Here is a 23,638-nt window from a genome sequence, read left to right as displayed (position 1 = left end):
GTCTCAAGTAACGTAAGACGCTGACTGAAACCGACTTGAAGCACCGTGGTGGAGAAGTTTCAGAGTTGGTTGATTCCAAGCTTCCACAAAGTCACTGAGGATGAGATTCTTTCCATCACTCTCTCTGTCTTCCTCAGTGGTCACATCTGCCCTCCTGAGGTCCTCTCCTTCTGTTTCCAGACTGTTAAAATCTCCGGGCATCACATCCATGTCCAGAGGCCTAAAGGACTGTTCCTAGGATCGGGAGTCCCAGCAGACCTCCCGTTACATCTCAGAAGAGAGTCACATGCCTACCCTTGAGCTCATCACCAGGAAGAAGACTAGGATGGCAATGGTTGGTACAGACAAATCAGGACGAACCTTCTTGATGGTGGATACAGTCACTCCCGTCTCAGGATGAGTAGCAAACTTCTGAACAAAAGTTAAGAATGGGTAGCAGACGTGTCCCCCATGGGCCCAAAGCAGCACAGTCAGTTAACCATGGGCTGAAACTTCTAAAAAACAAGTGCTAAAATAAACCTTTCCTCTTTTAAAGTTGATTATCTCAGGTCTTTTGTTACAGGAATGGAAAGCTGACGAACACACATCCCAAAATTTCCTAGGTGATAAATAATGAGAATACATAACCACAAAAGCCCATTTACCTCTCACACTCGGTGTACATCACCACACAGGGCAACTTCCCATCTGGGTGTCTCAGATACCCAGGCCAACGGAGGAGCTCAGCTCGATGCCTCTCACCTCACCAGAGGAAATGGGTCTGGAAAGGGTCAAGTCCGCAGTCGGAAGCTCTGGCCTGGACTGTACAGGTCACTTCCAGGCCCAGTTCACTGACTCTGCCTAGGCACAGGCCCCACCCATCAGAGCAGGAAGAGCGCCTACCAGTGGGGAGAAGCGGAAATGTGTGGCAAACAGCACCTGACCAGGTAAGCACGGGCAAAAATGCATGAAATGCTGTTCCGTGAGAAAGCGTGTGGCCAGACTATTCACTGGGTCATCCCAAGTATGACTGGGTGGGTAGAACTCAGGAGCTGCAAATGATTATTATTCTAACAAATGACGATACAATTCCTCGGAGAGAGTGAACCTGATAAACCCTGAAGGTGGAGGTGTGAGACAGGAGACACCATCTATGGGGGACGGGGCAAACTAGGGGATGGCTGGCCTGCCCCAGGTCAGGACAGACAGAACTTTGGATAAGGAAGTGCAATGAGGAGGGAGTGTTGAGAGGAATCAGAGAGAATTGCCAAGCGCCATTGCATGCCGTCCAAAACTTCTAGATATCTTTTTTTTTTTTTTTAAATGTATTGGTTCTTTTCAGTAATTCATGACCGTAGAATCCATTTTGACATAATTAGACACGTATGGAATTTATCTTGTTCTAATTCAGGGCCCAGGACCTCTCCTTCCCCTTCCCCGCTCCATCCCCTGCTTCCTTCCCTCTACTGAGCTTTCTTCCATTTGGCCACAGCTATTTTTTGTGACTCACTTCTTGTGGATGTTCACGATGGTGAGATTCACTGTGGTCTATTCATGTGTTTCTCCACCAAGGCACGTTGACATCTGGGCCTGGATAACTCACGTCAGGTGGGGTCAGGGGCCACCCCGTGCATGGCAGGGTGTCCAGCCTTACCCTTGGCCTCCGCTTACTTTCATGTCAATGGTACCTGTGACAATCAATGATATTGTGACCAAAAAACATGACCCTAGTCATTGTCAAATGTTCCCTGGCCAGTAAAATCACCTTCCATTGAGAACCAAAATATTACAGGTCAACCCTGTAATATGTTCTGTTTTCCCTGGTATTTTTACCATGGAAACTCTTCCCCAGTCCCTCAAACTTCAGGAGAGCTTCCCAGACACACGGGGTTCTACAGGCCTGGCCTCTTTTGAGATATTCAAGGAAGGAGTAAAATCCACAATCAGGGTCAGTCATCCCAGAGTAGAAAGCAAGGATCCAGCAGAAGCAGGAACTAGAAGGGTCCATCTTCCCTTCTCCCCCTCAACTCCAGGAATTCAAGTTGATCTTGTGAAGGGCCTTGAGGGTCACCCTGAGTATGAAATGGGGTTCAACTAAGTATCTAAGATTTAAAGGGACAGGGAAAAGAATCGTAGATTCATAAATAGATAAAGTAGGAAGAAGCAGAATAACAGGTATGAAGTTCGCTTCCCCAACACTTCCTTCTCTCACTGTCCCTCCTCTTGGGTGAAGATGCATCATTAAGGTGCATCCTACCATACCTAACTCTGAAAGATGCTGGTGGTTCAAGCAGGGCAATCCCTAGTGGTTAGTTCAGGAGTGGGCCAATCAGAGCTGAGCTCAGGACTCATGTTCAAAAACCGAGCATTAGAGATGAATGGATAAAGAAAATGTGATATGTATACACAATGGAATATTATTCAGCCATAAAGAAGAATGAAATTATGGCATTTGAGGTAAATAGATGGAACTGGAGACTATCGTGCTAAGTGAAATAACCCAACTCCAAAAAACGAAGGCTGAATGTTCTCTCTGATATATGGATGCTAACACACAATAAGGGGAGTGGGGAAGAACAGAAGTTCATTGGATTAGGCAAAGGGAAATGAAGGGAAGAGAGGGGGAGGGGAATAGGAAAGACAGTAGAATGAATTGGACATGACTTTCCTATGTTCCTATATGAACACAGAACCAGTGTAACTCTACAAAATGCACAACCACAAGAATGGGAAGTCATACTCCATGTATGTATAATATGTCAAAATACACTCTACTGTTATGTATATCTAAAAAGAACAAATAAAAAAATATTTTAAAAAAAAGTTGGTGCTCTTTCTCCTCTGAAGATTAACATGAAAGCCTGTATCCCTAGTCTCTGACCATAGAGGAAACCAGCTGAGAATGGAGCTCATTAGTATGCAAGACACCACGGAATGGCACAGGATTGAGCAGGAGCTCTGATCGAGCCTGGCACAAAACTGTTCTGTCACTGAATCCCTCGTGAACCTTCATTTGCATATGCCAGACACATCCCACTTTATTGTTGAAGCAAGTCTGAATTGGGTTTCCTGCTGGTTGCTATAAAAGGCCTTTTAACTAATTAACGCAGGGACAGATGGATATGGACTGAATATATGGGTGTGTATACACAGTCACACACATGCACAATTTGAAGATCTAGAGAGGAAAACACCAAAATTAACAGCGATTTACATTGTAAGACTGTGGGTCACTTTTATAGCCCCTTTATAAAGCTTTTCTAAATGTTCTACAATAAACTTGCATTAGTTTTGCTATCAGAAAGAAATGATTCAGAAGAATGTGATATTTATGGGTAAACCGTCATGGTTCTGGGATTTATTTTAAGCAATCTCGGCAAAAATAAAAGGTTGGAAAGAGATGAAACAAAATTGGCAAGATACAGATATTGATATCGAAGCTAAGTGACAGGAACATAAGCATTCATTATACTCTTCTATTTTATGTGATTTTGAAAATCTATGTAATAAGACAATGAAAGAAAAGGAAGAGAGAGGCAGAGAGGGGAGGAGAGTCGCAGGCAGCCATCATTCGTGAAGGTTTTCTCATTGTCTCGCTGTGTGCTGCAGAGTCCCAGGTGGGTCCCAGTCGTGCCCATACAGTGACTGGAGCCTTCCAGTGGGCGAACACGTCCTTCACAATTCCTCTGTTCTCCACCTGAATGGAGATTTAGAGCTTTAGAGGTTTCTGTGATGCCCGCCGGACATCAGTATGATGCGCACCAACCTCCCCAACCACCTACCAACCTCTACTACCAAGAAAAATGTTTTTTAATTAAAAAAATTTTATGTATGTATGTATGTATACCTATATGTGTATGTATATATATACATATATATATATAAAATTGCATTTGTATCTGCTCTGCAAAATATCAACAATTCTATCTTTAATATTGAACTTCTTAATTGATTTTACAAGCATTCACAATGATAGTGGATGTTCCCACTATGAAAGGGAGCCTTCTTTTTTATTTATTTATTTTTTGTTCTTTTTAGTTATACATGACAGTAAAATGTATTTCGACTTATTATACATATACGAAGTATAAATTTCCATTCTTGGGGTTGTATAAGATATGGAGTTATACTGGTCATGTATTCATATAAGAACATAGGAGAATTCTGTCCAATTCATTCTATTGTCTTTCTGATTCCCCTTCTCTCCTCCATTCCCTTCATTCTCCATTGTCTAACTCAATAGACTTCTACTTTTCCCTCCCTACCTTGATTGTGTGTTAGCGTCCACATAGTAGAGGGACATTTGGCCTTTGTTTTGGGGGGAGATTGGATTATTTCACTTAGCATGATAGTCTCCAGTACCATCTATTTACCAGCAAATACCATAATTTCATTCTTCTTTATGACTGAGTAATATTCCATAGTGTATATATACCACATTTTCTTCATTCATTCATCTGCTGAAGGGCACCTAGGTTGGTTCACAATAACTTTGCTATTGTGAATTGAGCTGCTATAAACACTGATGCGTCAACATCCCTATAATATGCTGTTTTTAAGTCCTTTGAGTATATACCAAGGAGTGGGGTAACTGGGTCAAATGGTGGTTTCATTCTAAGTTTTCTGAGGAAACTCCATACTGCTTTCCAGAGTGGTTGCACCAACTTTTAGTCCCACCAGCACCATGTGAGTGTATGCCTGCCAGACATCAGTATGATGGCACCAACCCCACATCCTGGCCAACATTTATTGTTCTTGTATCCTTGATAATTGCCATTCTGACAGGGGTGAAATGGAATCTCAGTGTAGTTTTAATTTGCATTTCTCTAATTGCTAGAGATGTTGAACATTTTTTCATATATTTGTTGATTTTTCATATTTATTATTCTGTGAAATGCCTGTTCAGTTCCCTTGCCCATTTGTTGATTGGGTTATTTGTTTCTTTGGTGCTAAGTTTTTTGAGTTCTTTATATATCCTGGAGATTAATGCTCTATCCGACATGCAAGTGGCAAAGATTTTCTCCCATTCTGCAGGCTCTTTGCTCACATTCTTGATTGTTTCCTTTACTGTGAAGAAGCTTTTTAGTTCTATACCATCCCATTTATTGATTCTTGATTTTGCTTCTTGTGCTTTTAGGAGTCTTGCTGAGAAATTTGGTTCTTAAGTCCACATAATGGAGATTTGGACCTCCTTTTCTTCTAGTGGGTGCAAGGTCTCTGGTCTAATGCCTAGGTCCTTGATCCACTTTGAGTTGAGTTGTGTGCAGGATAAGAGAGATAGGGGTTCAATTTCATTTTATTACATATGGATTTCCAGTTTTCCCAGCACAATTTGTTGAAGAGGCTCTCTTTTCTCCAATGTATGTTTCTGGAGACTTTGTCTAATATGAGATAGCTGTATTTATGTGGGTTTGTCTCTGTGCCTTCCATCCTATGCCACTGGTCTTCAGGTTTGTTCTCATGCCATACCATGCCGTTTGTGTTACTATAGCTCTGCAGTATAATTTAAGGTCTGGTATTGTCATGCCTCCTGCTTCACTTTTCTCACTGAGAATTGCTTTGGCTATTCTGGGTTTCTTATTTTTCCAAATTTTAAGTCTGCTTTTTCTATTTCTATGAAGAATGTCATTGGAATTTTAATAGAATTGCATAGTATAGTGCCTTTGGTAGAATGGCCATTTTGACAATATTAATTCAGCCTGTCCAAGAGCATGAGAGATCTTTCCATCTTCTAAGGTCTTCTTCAATTTCTTTCTTTAGTGTTCTGTAGGTTTCACTGTAGAGGTCTTTCACCTCTTTTGTTAGGTTGATTCCCAAGTATTATGTTTTTTGAGGCTATTGTGAATGGGGTAGTTTTCCTAAGTTCTCTTTCAGTCGATTCATCACTGATATATAGGAATGCAACTGATTTATCAATGTTGATTTTATATCCTGCTACTTTACTGAATTCATTTACGCGTTCTAGAAGTTTTCTGGAGGAGTTTTTTGGGTCTTCTAAATACACAATCATGTCATTGGCAAATAGGGTTGGCTTGAACTCTTCTTTTCCTATTCATATCCCTTTAATTTCGTTCTTCTGCCTGATTGCTCTGGCTAGAGTTTCCAGGACTACGTTGAAAAGAAGAGGTGAGAGAGGGCATCCTGGGCAGGGAGCCTTCATGAGTAGGTTAACTCTGTGAATTGGATGAAACAAATCCAGCCATTACAGAAAAACTGATTTTCAAGTGTTGGATGACAGCCATCATTTAGTTGTATTTAATTGGATGACTGGTATCATTTAATTGTATTTAATGGTCTTTTCCTGAAAATAGAGCCAATTCATTAAGGGTTATAGCTATATTTTCTTATATGCAAAGAAAATTCAGAATTGAAAGGGCGTAAAATGAATCTAGCAAAGCATATTTAGTTAAAGTGAGAAGTTACACTTCACAGAATAAGACGCAACTCTCCTTTTGTAGAGTTAACTGTGGAATCATTATGTTCATAATAGTCTGCTTTAGACTTCTTGCATGAGTTTTCCTGGTTGCAAAAGTCACTGTCACAAATGCGATGTCCTAGAAGAACAGAATTTTGCCAGGCATGGTGGTGCACACCTAATCCCAGCGGCTCAAGAGACTGAGGCAGGGGATTCCCAGTCCAAAGCCAGTCTTGGCAACTTAGTGAGGCTTTACACAACTCAGTGAGGCCCTGTCTCTAAATAAAAAATATAAAGGGGGCTGGGGATGTGGTTAAGCGCCCTCAGGGTTGTTCAATCCCTGATACCAAACAAAAACAAAACAGAATCCTTTCTCTCACAGTTCTGGAGACCAGAAGTTCAAGACCAAGGTGCCCATAGGGCTGCACCCCTGTGAAGCTCTGGAAACGATCATTCCTTGCTTCTTCCGGCTTCTGACGGTTGTCAGCATCCCTTGGGGGACTATCAAGCCATCTCTGCTCCCATCCTCATAGAACTTTCTCCCCCCATGTCTCTCTCCTCTTCTGCTTCCTGTAAGGACATCTGTCATTAGATTTAAGGTCCAACCGGATCATCCAGAATGCTCTCATCCGAAGAACCTAACTTAATTACATCTGCAAAGACCCTTTTTGCAAATTAGGTCACACTCACAGCTTCTAGGTGGACCTCTCCTTTTGAGGGACCATGGTTCAACCCACTGCCCTGCTCAACCTAACTTCTGACCTTGAAGTTGATGCTAGCCTGGCTTTGTCAGCTCTGGCCATGTTATCACTACAGCGCTCTGCATGTCAACCCATATGTTGTGTCTCTTATACCATCACCATCAATATTCTTCACACATACCTGACCTAAAATTTGCTTCATTTCCATGGGACGACAAAGACGTGTGATCTGCATGCCTTTTGCACCTTGTGGGCTACCACACACACGGCACGGCACGACTCCCTGGTAGGCCAGCAGGAGCTTTAGGATCAAATGCCCATCCTAGATCATAAGGAATTAGCTGCCGTGAGCCGAGTGTGCCCCTCTGCACTTGGTTTCATCATTGAGGACCCTGAAGGCTATCCTTGAAAAGGCAATGTCAACGATGCTCCATCTACGAAGAGTGGCAAAAGAGAGCCAGGAAAAGGAAGCAGGATTTTTTTTTTTTTTTTTCTGGTCTTCTTTCAAAATCACTTGCATCTTAAAGTGAGAAATCCAATTGCTGCTGTATAACCTCGGAAGAAGTTCTCATTTCCATGAACAGTTTCACCAAAGCTTAGCTTCCGTTTTAATGCAATTAATGATCAAAATACTTAATTTAAGATTTAAAAATCAAGGCTAAGAACATATAAAGAACTCAAAAAACTCTACACCAAGAATACAAATAACCCAATCAACAAATGGTCTAAGGAATGAACAGACACTTCACAGAAGAAGATCTACAAGCAATCAACAGATATATGGAAAAATGTTCAACATCTCTAGTAATAAGAGAAATGCAAATCAAAACTACACTAAGATTCCATCTCACCCCAATTAGAATGGTGTTGGAGGGGATGTGGGGAAAAAGGTACACTCATACATTGCTGGTAGGGCTGCAAATTAGTGCAGCCACTCTGGAAAGCAGTGTGGAGATTCCTTAGAAAACTTGGAATGGAACCACCATTTGACCCAGCTATCCCACTCCTTGGCCTATACCCAAAGGACTTAAAATCAGCATACTACAGAGATACAGCCACATCAATGTTCATAGCTGCTCAATTCACAATAGCCAGACTGTGGAACCAACATAGATGTCCTTCAATTGATGAATGGATAAAGAAACTGTGGTATATATATATATATATATATATATATACATACATACATACCATGGAATATTACTCAGCTATAAAGAATAATAAAATTATGGCATTTGCAGGCAAATGGATGAAATTGGAAAATATCATGTTAAGTGAGATAAGCCAATCTCAAAAATCCAAAAGAGGAATGATCTCACCGATAAGCAGATGATACACATAATGGGGGGTGGGAGGGGGGCAAGAATGGAGGAAGGGGGTCTGCATAGAGGGAAAAGAGAGGTGGGGGGGGGAAGGAAAAAATAATGGAATGAATCAAACACCATTACCCTATGTAAATGTATGATTATGCAAATGGTATGCTGTTACTCCATGTACAAACAGAGAAACAACATGTATCCCATTTGTTTACAATAAAAAATAAATAAATAAAAATAAATAAATAAAATAAAAAAATTTAAAAAATTTTAAAAATCAAGGCTAGGGCTGGAGCACAGTGGTAGAGTTCTTGCCTTCCATATATAAGGCCCTGGATTTGATCCCCAGCATATAATATAAATTAATTTAAAATTTAAATTCAAGATAATTGTAGAGTAGAGGTAAAGGCAGGAAAGCAGACCTAATTTAGGACCATCTCAGAGAAACAAGGACATGGATCATCTTACCTAGAACCCTTCCTATACATTTTCTATCTCTGCAGTTAAGGTTTTACCAGAATATCATACATATGGAATCTTCCAGAGGGCAACATGTGAATCTGGCTTCTTTGACTTAGCACTAGGTATCTGAGGGTCATCCTTGTTGTTATCTCAGCATTCATTATTTTGTATCAATAGTTCATTGTTTTGTATCATAGTTGTATCAATAGTGTGTCAATAGTTCCTTATTTTTATTGTTGAGAATTTTAATTATATGAATGTACCATGATTTTTTATACATTTACCCATTAAAAGGGTATTTGATTTACTTTCAAATTTTATTGATTATGAATTTTACTGCTATAATTATTTATACACAGATTTTTCTGAAAATGTTTCATTTCTCTAAGTTAAATATCTAAGTAGAGAATTGTTGGGTCATCTTGTGTCTCTCAAAAAATGGGCTCATTTTATCTAAGTTGCTAAATTTTTTTATAGTTGCTCTTAATATTTTCTTATGTGCCTTTTAATTTCTGTGGGGTCAGCAGTGATGACCCCTCTTTCCTTCATAATTTTGGGAATTTAAATCTTCTTTTTTTTCTTGGTCAGTTTAACTAAAGGCTCTTTCTTTCTTTCTTTCTTTTTCTTTTTCTTTCTTTTTTCCTTAAACCAAGAAACAATCTTTGTTTGCTTTGATTTTATCAATTGTTTTTCTCTTTTTCTATTTCATTGACTTCTGCTCTAAACTCATTTCTTTTCTTCTGCTTGTTTGGGATTAGTCTGTTCTTTTTTTGTGAAAGCTCTCTTAGGTTACTATCACATGATGAATTTTTTTATATTCTTTTATTTTCAACCTATGTGTACCTTTGACCCTAAGATGTGTCTCCTATAGACAGTACAGTGATAGATACTGCTTTTTATCCATTTTTTAACACAGTTTATTTTTTATTCTAGCATCTCAATTCTGCTATGGAGCCCCGCTGATTTTGATTTTAGATATTGTACTCCTCAATTTCAAATTTCCATTTAATTCATCTTTATAAATTCTTTCTCATAGAAGTTCTTTATTCCTCTGATTCTTCTAGTCATACTTTCCTTTAATTCTTTAAGTATAGCTTCCTTTAGTTCTTTGAACACATCTATAATACTTGCCTTGAAGTCTTTGTCTTTTAAATTCAACATTTGACACTAGAAAATTTCTAATCACCCATTTTTTTTTCCTGAGAATGGGCATATTTTTCTGTTTCTTTGAAGGTCTCATAATTTCTTGTTGAAAACCAGACATTTTAGATAATGTATTTTAACAGCTTCAGACTCTGGTTTTTTAAGGTCTGAAGGTGGTTGTTATTGTTGCAGCAGCTGCTGTTGGTTTGTTTATTACCTGGTAATTTATTTGGATGAAATCTGTAAACTTTGCTCCCCCGGAGGTGTTCAGCTGCTGATGTCTCTATTTTGCTGTTGGTGGTGGTTGTTTTAAGCCTCCCTATGGTCATACCTGGGTCTGCAGAGCATGATAGTAACCAGAGACAGGAGAAAGCTCGTGCTCCACCTTCTTGAGTCAGTAACCCTTCCATCCTGTTTCAGTGGATCTGCATGTGGGTAGAGGAGAGAATCAAAAGATGGAACCATTTTTGAGTCTTCCCAGCCATTACTTTCCACTGGGTCCTTTTCTGTCCCCTCTGTCCAAATGCACACGGCCTTGCAGTTGGTCAGAATTGCAGCTGGCTTGCAATCAAAGCAATTGTCCCCTGATGTGTTCCTGCAGCCTCAGTCAGGAATATGGCTGTCCCACCACCACTGCAACCTCAGACTGGAGCCAAGGACACGGTCACACATCTGCCTGCGAGACTGTCACTTCCAACAGCACCACCCCTGGAGATGAGCACTGCCTGCTGACCCAAATCCAGATCAAGTGAACTCTCTTTGTCCATGATAAAGAAGCTTCCAGTTCTCAGCTGACAAAACCTGGCCCTGACGGAACCTCATTGTGGATTGAACTTGGTGGCAGGCGGAGAGAGGTGAGTAGGAGGAAGATCTACAGGCCAGAACCCCATAGAGCTTCCTGTTCCTTCCCCGATATTGAGTAGTTTCTCAAGTAATCTGCTTCTCAGATTATTGAATGCCTTTTTTTTTTTTTTTTTTTCATTTTCCAAAGTGCTAAATCATGCTTTTTTCCATTTCCCAGGTTTGTAGTTCTTTTTGATGCTGGAGTTTACCATTCTCCTCACTTGCTGTAGACAGAAGTGAACCCCTGACTATTTTTGAAAGATACAGAAAGGATCCACTCAGTCTTAAATTCTTCATTACGTCTCTATAATTCCTTCTCTTTATGATGTTGTACATCTATTTACATGATTGTTAGATTTTATGCATATTATTCTTCATCTTTTTCTTTAAACTGTTACTTTGAATATTCTTTTTGACACACTGGTGTAACTCACAGAGTGCCATCCTGTTCACATGCTGTGAGTGACAGCATACTTTTAAAAGTCTGCACACACATGATCCTTCCAATTTTGTATGTCAGTCTGGAAACCAACTTTATTCTTTTCAGATTACTCAGAGAGCTACTCACAGTTGTATGAGGCAAATACTGTCACCATCTCAGTGGCTTCCTATAGACTCGATGAGAGTAACTGCTTACAGATTGTGAAGACCTTCTAACCTTCAGAACACATTCTTGACAAGCTTTAAAACCCATGGAGTTACTATGTTAGGGAGTAATTGCAAATAGTTATAAAACCACAATAGGTAGCTACAATTTATAATGGTTTGAATACTAAGTAATCCTATTCTGTATACAAATTTTCAAATTAACTTCCACCCTTCTTATAATTTCTACATGTCATCTTTTCATCTGGGTTAATCTGTATCGATTCATTTATCTATAAAGAGAACTGAAACCACCTATGGTGATATTTAATGTTTTAGGACAACCCTAGAGATGACTGAATACATACTAGATATCACAACACCAGATATAATTATTATATATCACTATTAACACTTCAACTTTCTAAGCATACTCATCTTACATTGGATAAAAATGCTTTAGACCAATGAACATTCTAATACCAGAATTCCATATTTCCAATACTTTCATGAAAGAGTATATTTCCAAAATATTAGTTCTCCATTACACATGAATTTTTGAACATACTGAAGTCATTGTGCTTCACTGTCCATTTTCCACTCTGTTATAGCATAAAGCAGTTTGATTTGGTGTGGCCTAATGGTAGCACACAATAATGAACCAGAAAAAAAAGAGTGTTTTAGGGAAAGCAAAAAGAAACATAAAGAGGTGACAGTATTTCTTTTAAATCCATATACAGCAATAAACTTATCAATGCTACCTATGGATTTTACAGAAATTTTTAAAAGGATTCTTATAAAATTCATGTCTACGCTCTCTAAACAGATTTCATTAGTGAACAGCTGTTTAAGATTAGCCAAAATAAGTCTAATAGATTAGCTTTCCAAAATCAGCACATTACAGGCTTCGAGTAGGGTTTTTTAGATATCAATTGCACAGATAACCAGATAGGAAATATGACTTGTGGGCAGTTCCCATGAAATGGAAGAATTGACTGCAAACTCTGTGAAAGGCAGCCCATGACAAGACTGCCACCCAAACCAACAATGTGAATGGAAAATACACAGTCTGATCACAAGAGAAATAGCCCGTTGCACAACAGACACCAGTGCCAGGCACAGGGAAGACAGGGCCGAGTTCCAGGCACACACCAGAGCCGCACACGGGGGTCAACCACAATGGTAGAAGGAGAACTGAGAAAAGAAACTGGATGTATTCCAACATCAAAGAGAAAAATTACAGGGAAATTTTGAGAGTGACCGTAGGATTTGGGGGCAGGTTCTGTCCCCATGGTTCACCACCATCGAACCCTGTTCTCCCTGCAAACTAGACTAATTTGCTTAGGTCACAACGGAGACCTCTCAATCTCAGGAAGAAGAGGCCCTACCCAAGTCCCAGACACAGAATCATGATGGGTCTAAACCATTTTTCATGGCCAGTGCCAGCTCTGGCTAAGGAGAAGTCAGATAAATCAGGGCTTCAGAAAGTATATTACCTTATAAAAAAGAGTTGGCCAACCTGCCGTTCATTTCCTGATTTTTTTCTCTTTCTTGCTACTGAGTACACAGCGGTCAACTCATGTCTAAGAGGTGACAAATGTAAGCACCAAAGCTGTCACACTAAGAATGGCCATGCAGAAAGATAGAAAGAACCTGCATCCTTAATACAGGACCAGCTGGACCTGCAGGTATTTTGCTTTAGAAGAAAAACAAGCTCCCATTTGTTTAAACACTATAGTTGAGTCTTCTGTTCATTGCAATCAAACACACCCTTAGTAGATATATTTGTCATGGGAAGAAAAATGCATTTGGTCCTTGGATATTCTAAAATGTGAAATTGAAGCCACAGAAAAACCGTTGCAAGAAGATTTGAGATAGATATCAAAATAATCATTTCTAATGCTGGAAAGGATGTAGAGAAAAAGAAACACTTTTACCCTGTTGGTGGGCTGGTAAATTAGTATCACTACTATGGAAATCAGTATGGAGTTTCCTCAAAAGGCTAGGCATGGAACCACCCTAAGACCCCGCTGTATCACTCCTCAGTATTTATCCTAAAGAATTAAGATCATCATAGTACAATGATGTGTTTCATGTGTACCCACATGTATAGCACAATTCACAGTAGCTACAGTAGGAACCAGTCTAGGTGTCCATCAACAGAGGAATATATAAAGACAACGCAATGGAGTTATATTCATCCATAGAGAAAAATGAAATTATGTCATTTGCAGGAAAAGGGATAGAACTTGAAACCATTGGGTGAGATCAATAAAATAGAGAAAAGGGAAAGGGAGAGGGAGAGAGGATATGCTGGGCCAAACTATGTGGTTATATTGTGTGCAAATCCCACCAATATGTACAACTATCAAGCACCAATAAAAAATGTGGAAAAATCATTTCTAACAAACGGAATTGCTGGAAAAAGTAGGTTACCTCTGGAGTCAAGAATCCCTCTCCCATTCCCAAGCATATTCAAGTGGAAGGTGGGTGGGCCCCTGTGAAGGGTGCAGAAGAAGGAATTTCTGCACAAATTGAGAGGTTCCAAACTCCTTTCAATTCTAATTACTGTACCATGCCTTGATATTTGAAAAAGGCAGTACTGATTTTCTAGTCATATATGAGAAAGCTAGCTTTAAAAGAGTAACAGATGACCAATTATAACTCGGGACTGCTCATGATTAAGAACTAGGCCATCCTGACATCAACTATCTCAATATTTATCTCAGTATCTCAGATTTACAGATTTGATCCAAGTTTTCTTCACCTTGGTATTGAACCCATCACATCCCTTGATTTGTTGCCAGTTTGCATTTGAAGTAAAGACTGATTGTTTGACTGAAGATTGTTCTGCTTGAACTCCCAATTTGAGAACAAGGCTTTGCTCTGCATGATTCACCTCGCTTCTGATTGCGGATGCCAGGAGAGGTCTTCTCCTGTGCGGCATCTTCTCGCCAGCCCCAGATGTTCTAGACATCGTCACGCTGTGCCCTGCAGGGCCTCCTGATCAAGGATGCCCACGAACAGCAACTTCCATGTTCTATGACCCAAGTTCTGCACCTGTCAAAAGGGTAGAGGCAACTTTTTAATAGCCACATTCTTACTACTTTCAGGAACTGCATTGAATATGAATTTAACATTAAGTTTGGCTTACAGGATCTAACACTGAGAAAATTACTCACGAATGTGTCATTTCAGCCGCATATACACATGCAGATCTCAGAGTGTTTATCAAGTACCAGTTATGAGGAGGCAGATCAGGGGGAGGGAAAGACGAGGTACTGGGGAGCAAAATGATCAAATTATGTCATGCGCATGTACGAATGTGGCATAATGAATCCAACTATTATGTATAATTATAATGCACCAATAAAAAAGGGAAAAGGCAGTTCTTTGCAGAGACTCAAAAGCAACTGAAATACAAAACATACTAGGATAGATGAGATGAGAGAAGCAAGAGCAAGGAGGCCTATCATCTTCAAAGCTTTTTTGTTCTTAAGTCAGGACAGATATCAGTGATCCCATTTTAGAGATGAGGAAGTTGAGGTTCAGAGACAAATAGTTAAATATTTAACTATTACAGGTAGAATGAAATAAAGCCCTTGTAGAGGGAGGAACAGGTCCACTATCCGTTAGCTGAAACCCTCAGAGCTTGCATGTAGGAATTTTTCAGATTCTAAAGAGAGAACTCAGTGCATAAACATGTATTAACTCTCTACTCGCCTCAGAGTCTGGGCATCCCTCTGCCATCAAACACATTGATATATGCAGAGCATACGTAGGAATCTTCATATTTAACGAGATAAATAAAGAGTATAAAGGGCTTTAAGATCAGTAAGGTCGGATTTTATAACCAAGTAAATGATGCAAACACTTTCCACTTTCAGAACATTTGGGATTCCAGGAGTGCAAAGAAAGAACCACTCAGCCTGTTCCAGCAATAGAGAATTCATCCATTTGGATTGCAAAATAGAATCAAGGGAGATTTCACAAAAGAAGCGCCATCTTCGCTAGACCTGGAAAAACGGGCAGGATTTCAAACACCAGACAAGTAATAGACATCCATAAAGGGAATTTTTTTAAAAACTAACAGGAGATATGGGGCAGGAACAGCACCTCAGGTTATCACAAATTGACTCCATGTGATGTTTGCCACAGTCCCAAAAGAGATTTAGCATTGACAGTCCCGTGTCCTTGAGAACCCACCCCTCACACTTGGGCAGTTGTTGATCACCTGAGTGTCATGACCCACTTTCTTTTTCTTTTCTTTTCTTTTCTTTTTTTTTTTTTTTTTGGTGGACCTTAACCACTGAGCCATACCACCTTCCCTTTTTTATGTATTTTTTGAAACAGCATCTTGCCAAGTTTCTCAGGACCTCGCTGTGTTGCTGAGGCTGGCTTTGAACTCACAATGCTCCTGCCTCAGCCTCCTGAGCTGCTGGGATTACAGGCATGTGCCACTGCACCCGGCCTTGTGACTGGTTTTCTTCTCATTCCATAGAACTCAGGCTTGTAGTTTGGATCTGGGCTGCCAGAAGAGCCCTTAGTGTACCCAGTGCTGACTGGGTGCAGGTCTTTTGGGGAGCTAGGCCATGCCACGGGCTGCGGTTTCATTACGAGGGGTACACAGTGCAGGCGCTGGACCACCTTGGCTGTGCGACTCTGGAGTCACACAAGGAACCCGCCAATGGGCACCACGAGCCTTTCGAATGTAGAAGGCAGAAAGAGAACCCTTGAGGTCACTTCTTTTTGTGCAAATAATTCCTTCTTGGTAAGGAGACTTTGAATTTGAATAACATCTATATTAGTTACTTGGGTGGCTATTATTCAAAAGTGTCAAGGAAAGCCAGGAAATTCACACCAACGAATGAAATTTTCAGTCAAAAAAAACCAGAAAGTTTGTGACCATCCAGATGTTTGGTGTCCTGCAGTCTTGGCCTCCATGTTGATCATTTGGAATTAAACTCATGATATGAAGCAATGCTCTTAGCGCATGTCACACACAAAAATGTAAAGCTGGATTTAATATAGCAAAATGATAAAAGCCAAATCCAGATAACATGTTCTCCAAAGAAGCTCACGGGCCTGAACAACTTGGCTGACACTTATTTTCAGTCATGAGGATCATATTAATTACCACCAAGTGCTCTTGTCCTTCGTTAATAGGACACAGCGTGGTGTGTTTCCTGTGTCTGGTTTCCCAGAGGATGGAACAAGAACTGTCATATATTTTACCCAAGCCCGCCCAAAACCAAGATTTAGGCAGCCTCGAAAGCACTGGTCCAGCAAGCATGGACACAGCAGAGTCCAGCCAAACACCTCCCTAATCCTAATGGCATCACAGAAAGTGTTGATAGGAACCACTTTAATCCCAGTGCTTACCAAGCAGCACATGCTCTGTAAGTGACACAGCCCGTCTTGACCGACATGGGTGTGTCTACCTCCAGACGACGGTGTTGTTTCCACAGCTGATCACAACCACAGCATTTAGGCAACATAAATAACAAAACTGAAAAAAGACAAAAGACACTGACAAAGCCGGCTTTACAAAGTCTGATTGTTTGGCACCATTTCATTTTCTAGAAGCATTGGTGACATCGAGCCAACTGAAAGAGGAGGAGAAGGTTAGGAAATAAAGAGCTAATATATTACAAAATAACCAAGAGGCAATAAAAAGTAAAATACAGTCGACATCTAAATAATCTAGATTTCTTTACCAACTCAAAGAAAAGAGCATTCACACACACACACACCATTCTGGTAAAATACTGAAGGTCAAAGAGTGAGTTTCTCTCTTGCCCATTCATTCTCCCACTTATTCAGACATTCATTTAGTAAATATATGTTCAGAACTTATATGTGCCAGACACATAGTAGAGTGTAGAATTGAAAATATATATGATTCCTGCCCTAAGAGAGTTCACACAATCAAACCATCACGGAATAAAATGCTGAGTGATGTGACTTAAATAAATAACAGTCCTTCCCATTTGGAAAGAACTTTATGGTTTACAAGATCCTTCCACATCTTTTTGTGTCTTTCTGAGTCATTATGTTTAAGGCATGTCTCTTGTAAACAGAGCATGGTTGGATACATGCTCCAACACAATTTGAGATTTCCTGTCTTTGAAGTGAAAAATTTGTTTCCAATACTTCAACTTATTTCTACCATCAAATTTCGTGTTTGCTATTGCCACGTTTCTTGCCTGTTTCTCCACGTCCCTGTCTTCTACAGGATCACGTTTCCTTCATTCTTTTTTGTTCCCTTCTCCTGACTTGAAGTTATAAATAGCACTTTTATTCTTTTAGTAAGTTGCTATTTAGAAATCAAACATGGACTTCACAATAGCCAAGACATGGAATCTAACCCTGTACCCATCAACAAATTAATGGATAGAGAAATGGTAGTATATATAAACACAATGGAGGGCTGGCAATGTAGCTGGGTGGTAGAGCACTTGGCTGGCATGCATGAGGCCCTGGGTTCAATCCCCCATACTGCAACAAACCAAAAAACAGTAGAATATTATTCAGTCAGAAAAAGGATGAAGCTCATTCACAGTTACATGAATTGAGCCAGGGGGACATTACATTAAGTAAAATAAGGCAGGCACGGAAAAACAAATACTACATTTTCTTATTTATATGTAGAAGCTAAAAAAAAAGGGGGGGTTCTTGTAGAAATAGAAAGTAGAATCGTGTTGCATAGAGGGTGGGAAGGGTGGGGCAGAAATGGAGAGAAGATGATTAATAGGCACAGATTTGCAGTTAGCTGGAACTGTAACATTCTACAATGTTCTATAGTAGAGTAACTATGCTTGACAATGATCATGTATTTCAAAATAGCTAGTAGAGAGGATTTTTAATGTTCTCAACACAAAGAAATTATAAATGTTTGAGGCGATAGATATACCAATTACCCTGATCTGATCATTACATGATCATTATATATATGTATATATGTGTATATGTATCACACAGTATCCCCATAAATATGTATAATATTATGTCAATTAAAAAATTTAATTAAAAATATTTAATATGAGCACATAGTAAAGTCAAAAGTCACTCATGGCTGTATCTTCCTCCTGAGTAAAATAAGGGACACTCACCCTCTTGCCATCTGTATTATCATCTAGTGTTTTAATTCTTGGATGAACATTTCTTTCTTTTTAATTCTTAAACTTCATATAACTTAGGTATTTCTGAATATGATGGGTTTTTGTCTTTTTTTAATAGAAAAAGTTATGTGATCTATAAATATTTATCAATATACTAAACAAAACTGAGATTTTTTTTTCCAAAATACAAATGGTAGGATGCCAGGGTCACAGGAAGCCATATTGAAAAGCCCACCAAGCCTGAGCTGCGCACATCCCCCGCTGTGGTGGTTAAAGAGAAGCATGGCGGTCCATCTCCAAGGGGGTGTGTGTTAATAGCCATATTCATTGCTTTGTGGTCAGAAAGGGACACTTTCAAAATTTACTTAAGCATATGATCGTTGTTACTTACATGTCAACATTTTATGTGTTTTACTCTCATTATAGGAAAGTAGTTGGTGGTTTGGGATTAGTATGTAATGATTAGACTTTTTTTCCATTTGAAATCATGGAAAATAGGCTCGGCAGTGTTTTCATTTTTTTTTTTTAAAGCTATATCCCCAGTCTTTTATTTTTTTATTTATTTTTATTTTTTATTATTATTTTTATTTGACTTTTAATTTTTTACAGACTGCATTTTGATTCATTGTACACAAATGGGGTACATAATTTTGTTTCTATGGTTGTACACAATGCAGATTCATACCATTTGTGTAAACATACATGTACATAGGCAATGATGTTTGTCTCATTCCACCATTTTTCATACACCCCTCCCTCTCATTTTCTTCTACATATTCTAAAGTTCCCCAATTATTCTCTCATTCCCCACCCCCACCCCCATTATATATCATCCTCCACTTATCAGGGAAAACATTCAGCCTTTGGTTTTTTGGGCTTGGCTTGTTTCACTTAGCATGATATTCTCCAATTCCATTCATTTATTTGCAAATGCCATAATATTATTCTTCTTTATGGCTGAATAGTATTCCATTGTGTATATACACCACATTTTCTTTATCCATTCATCTGTGGAAGGGCATCTGTGTTGGTTCCACAATCTAGCTATTGTAAATTGAGCTGCTATAAACATTGATGTGGCTGTGTTACTGTATTTTGCTGATTTTATGTCCTTTGGGTATAAACCGAGGAGTGGGATAACTGGGTCAAAAGGTGGGTTCATTCCAAGTTTTCTTAGGATTCTCCATACTGCTTTCCAGAGTGGCTGCACCAATTTGCAACTATTTAGAACGTCTGATTTTGAGGACAACTTGCTGAAGCAAGCAAGCAGTGTATGAATATTTTAAAGTAAGTCTTTAAAGTTATTCTTTACTGGGTCTTCATTCTATTTTGACACCAGAATAATTTACTGGGCCCTCATCGTAGGTTGGCTGGTTTTTGCTTTCCGTAATTTAATGATATCCTGCTATCTCTTGGTGTTACTTTTGAGAAGTCTGTTCTCAATCTAATTATCATTCCTTTGTAGGTAATCTGTCTTTCTCCTCTGGATTCTTTTAATATTTTTGTTGGTTATCTGATGATGTGCAGTTTTCATTCTGATGTATTTACATGAGACTTTTATTTATATGTTCTGCTCAGGGCCCCTTCCTTTACTCAATATATATTTATTGTGTGCCTATTTCGTGTCAGCTGACACTAGGGACCAGCAGAAGACATATGAGATGAAGTCCCTGTATTCAAGCTGTTTATATTCTGAAGGGAAGAAATGGAAACCGCAACCTCATGCAAATATATTGTATCTAGTAATAATGGGTAAATGGGTATCATGGAGAAAAATTAACTAGGAAGGGGTGCTAACTTCTGGGGGAGCGCAATATGTAAGGTAATCAGGAAGTTGATTTTGATAAGGTGACATTGGGGCAGACACTGGAAGAAAATGAGGACACCAATTATTCAAATACTTAGGGAAAGAGCATTATAGCAGAGTATTCAGCGCATGCAAGACCCTGAGGTCAGAGCATGCCTGGTGAGGTCAAGGAATAGCAGAGAAGCCAGTGTGGTTGACCAGGAGAAGGGAGAGAAAGAATGGAACTAGATCAGGCAGGTGGGGGGCGGGGGTAGTGCACATTAACCCTACAGTCCATTGTAAGAAATGTTTGAAAAGCTCTGGGAAACCTAAATCTTAAATAATGGAGTGAGACACCGGTCTAAAAGGTTTACCCTGTCTGCTGCACATCTTTGCAGGTCTTTTGTTGTACAATGGGGGGCAAGTGTGGAAGCAGAATGATCACTCCTAAGACTGCTGCAGTCGTCCAGAGGAACAGGGATGGAGATTTGGACCATGGCAGTAGTGATGGAGGTGTCCAGAGGTAGTGGGATTCTGGGTATGTTTTGAAGGCAGAACGGATGGCATTTGCTGAACTGGATATGGGATGTGATATATAGGAGATGCAAAAAGCAGACCAAATTGAACTAAAAAACTGAAAGAATGGAATAGCCATCTTCTGAGATTGGAAATTTTTAAGAGAAATAGCTCAGGGGGAGGTAGGAAGACTGATAGGGTTCATATGTGGTTGGTCCCTGCCAAAACTCATGTCGAGGTTTAATCCTTTCACATGGCAATGTCAGAAGGTGTGGCCTAGTGTGCAGTAGTTAGGTCATAGGTACCATCTTATAAGGGATTGATGCCCATCTTGCAGAAGTAAGTTAGGTCTGATGGGATGGGACTGGTTCCCAGAAGAGTGAATTGTTAGGAACTTCTAGTCCCCATTGTCCCTTCTTTCTTCTGCCATGCAACTCACAGCTTTTGTATGTGCCCCTTCCAGGTGATGTCATCTGCCATGGGGCCTTCACCATATGCCAGCAGGACCCCCAGAACTCTTTTCTTTATAAAGTACTCTACCTCTAGTATTTTGCAAGAGCAACACAAAAGAGACTAGAACAGGAGATTTCAGGAGTTTCCTTTGGAGTACATTCCTTTAGAGTACATCTATTAGATACACAATATATTAGACATAATAACATAGCAAATTGAATATACAGATCTGAGGTTCTGAAAAAGGTCCCATCCTGGAACTAATGAAGTTGGGATTTGCTAGTGTTTAATACTCACAGTCACATAACAGGGATGAGATGAACTTAGAGAATAGGAGAGGAGACTAAGCCTTCAATGACAGCAATGTTTAAGGTCAGGAATTAAAAGGAACCAACAAAGGAAACTAGAGAAAAACAACCAGAGAAATATGTGGAGAACCTGAAGAAAATGGCACCCCAGTAGCTGAGTGAAGAAAGTATCTCCAAGAGTAGGGAGGAAGCTCTGCTGTCCGAAGCTGCTGGTTGCACTTATTGAGGATTGAGAATGCTGGATGTAGCGACGTAGAGATCATTGGTAACCTTCATGAACCGCCCTTGTGAAGTGATAAGCATAAAATCCTGATTAGAGGGGTCCAACAGAGAGTAGGAGGAAAGTGTAGATGGGAATCCCAAGCAACCGTTTGAAGGGACATTGCTGAGAAAAGGCTCAGAGAAATGGAGTCGTACCTGAAATGGTGCGAGGGACAGGGAAGTGTGTTTTATTACACCGTGACCTGTTACTACAATGATCTTACTTTCTGATCATAATAATAGAGGTGGGGGGGATTGATTGAGAGAAACAGAGAGAAATTACTGGAATGTGTTTCTTCATTCTGAGGACTCAAATTTTTGTCCATTTCCACAAAATTATCCACCTGTCTTCAAATATTACACTCATACATTGCTGGTGGGACTGCAAATTGGTGCAACCACTATGGAAAGCAGTATGGAGATTCCTCAGAAAACTTGGAATGGACCCACCATATGACCCAGCTATCCCACTCCTTGGTTTATACCCAAAGGACTTAAAATCAGCAAACTATAGTGACTCAGTCACATCAATGTTTATGCAGCTCAATTCATAATAGCTAGATTGTGGAACCAACCTAGATGCCCTTCAATAGATAAATGGATAAAGAAAATGTGGTACATATATACAATGGAATATTACTCAGCCTTTAAGAAGAATGAAATTCTAGCATTTGCTGGTAAATGGATGGAGCTAGAGATTATCATGCTAAGTGAAATAAGCCAAACCCAAAAAACCAAAGACTGAATGTACTCTCTGATATTTGGATACTCATCCATGGCAGTTGGGTAGGGAAGAAGAAGGGACTTTGGACTGTGCAGAGGGAAGTGAGGGGAGGGGCAGGGGAGAGAGGAGAAGGGTGGGGCCATGGGGATGGGAAGGACAGTAGAATGAGACAGACATTATTACCCTATATACATGTATGATTACACTACAGGTGTGACTCAGCACCATGTACAGCCAGAGGAATGAGAAGTTAAGCTCCATTTGTGTACAGTGTGTCAAAATGCATTCTATTATCATGTATAACCAATTAGAACAAATTTTAAAAATTAATTTAAAAGATTACATTTCTCCAAATTCTGTCATTCCAGAACTCCTAATGAATAGATATTGGGCCTCCTTAGTCTATCAACCATATCACTAAATCTATCCTCAAATTTCCATGTCCTAGCTGGGTGCCATGGTGCACATCTATAATCTCAGTGACTTGGGAGGCTGAGCAGGAGGATCATGAGTTCAAAGCCAGCCTCAGCAACTTAGGCCCTAAGCAACTTAGCAAGACCCTGTCTCTAAATAAAAAACAAACAAACAAAAAAGGCTGGGGTTCAATCACTGATACAAAATAAAAAATTCTGTTTCCTTATCTGTCAGTACTGGGTGATTTCATGACTTCCTCAACTCTACCTTTTGGTTAAATAACTCTCCCTTCAACTATGACTAATTTGTTTTTAGACCTAAGTATTGAATTCTAAATTTCAGTACTTTTCATTTTTACAATTTCTACTTTGTTGTTTTTCAAATCTGCTTGTACATTTCTTATAAGGTCACTTTCTATTTCTGAAACTTATTTCTATTCATTTCAGACATTTCATATCTCTTTTGCTCGCACATTCTCTGGTACCCGTTCCATTTATTGCATCTGGTGACGGCACTACAGCGGTGGGTTGCTCCTGGATTTGGTAATTTATTTTCGTTTGTCCATAGCGAAAGTTGCTTTCCAGTAGGAATGCTGTGTACCTTTGTTTGTG

The sequence above is a fragment of the Sciurus carolinensis genome, chromosome 15 (genome assembly GCF_902686445.1).
Source record: "Sciurus carolinensis chromosome 15, mSciCar1.2, whole genome shotgun sequence".
Classification (NCBI taxonomy): domain Eukaryota; kingdom Metazoa; phylum Chordata; class Mammalia; order Rodentia; family Sciuridae; genus Sciurus; species Sciurus carolinensis.
Note: the sequence above shows the minus strand (reverse complement) of the source record.